The sequence below is a fragment of the Zophobas morio genome, unplaced genomic scaffold (genome assembly GCF_036711695.1).
Source record: "Zophobas morio isolate AGI-343-1 ecotype UQ-CSIRO unplaced genomic scaffold, CSIRO_AGI_Zmor_V1 ptg000018l, whole genome shotgun sequence".
In the NCBI taxonomy this organism is placed as follows: domain Eukaryota; kingdom Metazoa; phylum Arthropoda; class Insecta; order Coleoptera; family Tenebrionidae; genus Zophobas; species Zophobas morio.
In genome coordinates, this window is record NW_026972123.1 from 3,068,949 (window position 1) to 3,073,794 (window position 4,846).

Consider the following 4,846-nt stretch of genomic DNA (forward strand, 5'->3'; position numbering starts at 1 on the left):
AACTGTTTGCGGTAATGACTTCTACGGCCCGAAATCTACAAGAAAATGTGTTTCGCAAAATTTCGAAATTTTTGATGAAAATTGGTGGAAATTTGGTCAGTAAATTGCATTAAATCTATGTATATTTCAAATGGCGATTCTGGGAAAACCAATCGAGTTATCGAAGAACTGTTTGCGGAAGTTACTTCTACGGCCGGAAATCAACAAGAAAATGTATTTTGAAAAATTTCGAAAATTTTGATGAAATTTGGTGGAAAATTGGTCGGTAAATTGCATTAAATCTATATTCAAAGGGCGATTCTGGGAAAACCAATCGAGTTATCGAAGAACTGTTTGCGGAAGTGACTTCTACGGCCCGAAATCTACAAGAAAATGTATTTTGAAAAATTTCGAAAGTTTTGATGGTGGAAAATTGGTGGAAATTTGGTCAGTAAATTGCATTAAATCTATATTTCATATGGCGATTCTGGGAAAACCAATCGAGTTATCGAAGAACTGTTTGGGGTAATGACTTCTACGGTCTGAAATCTACAAGAAAATGTATTTTGCATAGTTTCGAAAATTTTGATGAAAATTGATGGAAATTTGGTCAGTAAATTGCATTAAATCTATGTTTCAAATCGCGATTCTGGGAAAACCAATCGAGTTATCGAAGAACTGTTTGCGGAAGTGACTTCTACGGCCCGAAATCTACAAGAAAATGTATTTAGCAAAATTTCGAAAATTTTGATGAAATTTGGTGGAAAATTGGTCGGTAAATTGCATTAAATCTATAATCAAAGGGCGATTCTGGGAAAACCAATCGAGTTATCGAAGAACTGTTTGCGGAAGTGACTTCTACGGCCCGAAATCAACAAGAAAATGTATTTTGCAAAATTTCGAAAATTTTGATGAAAATTGGTGAAAATTTGGTCAGTAAATTGCATTAAATCTATGTATATTTCAAATGGCGATTCTGGGAAAACCAATCGAGTTATCGAAGAACTGTTTGCGGAAGTTACTTCTACGGCCGGAAATCAACAAGAAAATGTATTTTGAAAAATTTCGAAAATTTTGATGAAATTTGGTGGAAAATTGGTCGGTAAATTGCATTAAATCTATATTCAAAGGGCGATTCTGGGAAAACCAATCGAGTTATCGAAGAACTGTTTGCGGAAGTGACTTCTACGGCCCGAAATCTACAAGAAAATGTATTTTGAAAAATTTCGAAAGTTTTGATGGTGGAAAATTGGTGGAAATTTGGTCAGTAAATTGCATTAAATCTATATTTCATATGGCGATTCTGGGAAAACCAATCGAGTTATCGAAGAACTGTTTGGGGTAATGACTTCTACGGTCTGAAATCTACAAGAAAATGTATTTTGCATAGTTTCGAAAATTTTGATGAAAATTGATGGAAATTTGGTCAGTAAATTGCATTAAATCTATGTTTCAAATCGCGATTCTGGGAAAACCAATCGAGTTATCGAAGAACTGTTTGCGGAAGTGACTTCTACGGCCCGAAATCTACAAGAAAATGTATTTAGCAAAATTTCGAAAATTTTGATGAAATTTGGTGGAAAATTGGTCGGTAAATTGCATTAAATCTATAATCAAAGGGCGATTCTGGGAAAACCAATCGAGTTATCGAAGAACTGTTTGCGGAAGTGACTTCTACGGCCCGAAATCAACAAGAAAATGTATTTTGCAAAATTTCGAAAATTTTGATGAAAATTGGTGAAAATTTGGTCAGTACATTGCATTAAATCTATATTTCAAATGGCGATTCTGGGAAAACCAATCGAGTTATCGAAGAACTGTTTGCGGAAGTTACTTCTACGGCCGGAAATCAACAAGAAAATGTATTTTGAAAAATTTCGAAAATTGTGATGAAATTTGGTGGAAAATTGGTCGGTAAATTGCATTAAATCTATATTTAAAGGGCGATTCTGGGAAAACCAATCGAGTTATCGAAGAACTGTTTGCGGAAGTGACTTCTACGGCCCGAAATCTACAAGAAAATGTATTTTGCAAAATTTCGAAAATTTTGATGAAAATTGGTGAAAATTTGGTCAGTACATTGCATTAAATCTATATTTCAAATGGCGATTCTGGGAAAACCAATCGAGTTATCGAAGAACTGTTTGCGGAAGTTACTTCTACGGCCGGAAATCAACAAGAAAATGTATTTTGAAAAATTTCGAAAATTGTGATGAAATTTGGTGGAAAATTGTTCGGTAAATTGCATTAAATCTATATTCAAAGGGCGATTCTGGGAAAACCAATCGAGTTATCGAAGAACTGTTTGCGGAAGTGACTTCTACGGCCCGAAATCTACAAGAAAATGTATTTTGAAAAATTTCGAAAGTTTTGATGGTGGAAAATTGGTGGAAATTTGGTCAGTAAATTGCATTAAATCTATATTTCATATGGCGATTCTGGGAAAACCAATCGAGTTATCGAAGAACTGTTTGGGGTAATGACTTCTACGGTCTGAAATCTACAAGAAAATGTATTTTGCATAGTTTCGAAAATTTTGATGAAAATTGGTGGAAATTTGGTCAGTAAATTGCATTAAATCTATGTTTCAAATCGCGATTCTGGGAAAACCAATCCAGTTATCGAAGAACTGTTTGCGGTAATGACTTCTACGGCCTGAAATCTACAAGAAAATGAACTTTAAAAAATTTCGAAAATTTTGATGAAAATTGGTGGAAAATTGGTTGGTAAATTGTATTAAATCTATATTTCAAAGGGCGATTCTGGGAGAACCAATCGAGTTATCGAAGAACTGTTTGCGGAAGTGACTTCTACGGCCCGAAATCTACAAGAAAATGTATTTTGAAAAATTTCGAAAATTTTGATGAAATTTGGTGGAAAATTGGTAGGTAAATTGCATTAAATCTATATTTCAAAGGGCGATTCTGGGAAAACCAATCGAGTTATCGAAGAACTGTTTGCGGAAGTGACTTCTACGGCTCGAAATCTACAAGAAAATGTATTTTGCAAAATTTCGAAAATTTTGATGAAATTTGGTGGAAAATTGGTCGGTAAATTGCATTAAATCTATATTTCAAAGGGCGATTCTGGGAAAACCAATCGAGTTATCGAAGAACTGTTTGCGGTAATGACTTCTACGGCCTGAAATCTACAAGAAAATGTATTTTAAAAAATTTCGAAAATTTTGATGAAAATTGGTGGAAAATTTGTTTGGTAAATTGCATTAAATCTATATTTCAAAGGGCGATTCTGGGAGAACCAATCGAGTTATCGAAGAACTGTTGCGGAAGTGACTTCTACGGCCCGAAATCTACAAGAAAATGTATTTTGCAAAATTTTGAAAATTTTCATGAAAATTGGTGGAAAATTGGTCGGTAAATTGCATTAAAAAAAAAAATTAAAAATATTTTGCAGCGTAAAGATCGGACCTGTCTTTTCGAAACTGCAAAAAACATCTTTTTTTTTGTACTTCAAAGTATTGGGATTTGTTGGCTGTACTTTAGCGGCCAGGAAGGTCCTGTCGAAATAACCTTCGATCAATTTTTTACATTCGTTGGTGAACACAATGCTTCCTGCCAAAATACTCATTAAATAAATTTACATACGATTAGTGAAAAATTATGATCCATACATAAACATGAAGAGATAATGCAAAGACATTTTATACCTCCTCGTGATTTGTGCACTTTGACTTCGTTATATGTATTTAACTATTAATTTTAATTAAGTTTTAGCGGACAAAGAGAGGAATCAATTCTTGACTTTTGAGCTTTGTTTTATTTCAAATGTTCCTGTGAGATCAAAGAAATCATGTAAAAATTTGATAATAGTTCATGTGCAGCAATCAAGGAAGCTTAAAAGATTTTAAATACATATAATCACAGATAAGTGTCAGGACAGTGGTTTTGATTATGAAATTGCAATAATGCGCATTTTTAAACAAAGTGAATTACGTGTTTAGTTCATTATAATTTATAATTTTTACCAGTGTTGGTGAATAACTATTCACCAACACTGGTAAAAATTTCTAACTAACTAGTCATGTCTACAAAAAACTCCTTAAATAAATTTACATGTGACTAGTGTAAAATTATAATGTCTGCAAAAACATGAAGGTTACCTAATAATAAACTAAATAAAAAGTTAAACAATAAATCCAATTATTATTAAATACACAAACTCCCTCAATATGTCAAATAAACTAACAAAAATGATGTGTCAAAAAAACAAATGAAAAATACAGATAATCTGGAAAAGTCCTTGTCGCTTTCTGGAACGATAACAACTTACATAACGGCTCATTAACGTAACAATAAATCTAGTATTAAATTTCTTATAATTAGACAGGTTGTGTAGACACATACATAAAACCCTTCGTGGCAAACTCGTTTTCACAGTTAATTCTCGAGTCAACTTACTTTTGGTAGGATGTTCTGGAATTGTATCACTTGTGTGATATTTATTCTCATTTTGGTCCTTTGTAGAAAAAGATGGTTGCTTTACGATGCTTGGAAAATTCCCGGACCATTTGCAGTACCCGTGGTGATCAGGGTGAAAATGTTATCTGCAACAAAAGATAGTGAGTTCGTTTTGAGGAATATCAATTACTTAAAAAAAAAATTCAGATGCTTACGGAAAGATATGTCAAAACCTGGACATCTATAGATCCGTTATGAAAGGCTGGATAGGTTCGCAATTATATACAGGGTGTCCCAGAATTCACGCCATTCCGGTGAATGACATGTTCCCTGTCCCGAACTGTGCCGTAATTCGCAAAAAGAATTGTCCAGGCTTTAACCGTGTGAGAACTGGAAGGCGATTAAGTTGACCAATAGAGAGGCTGCTTTTATATCCGAACGTTTCTATG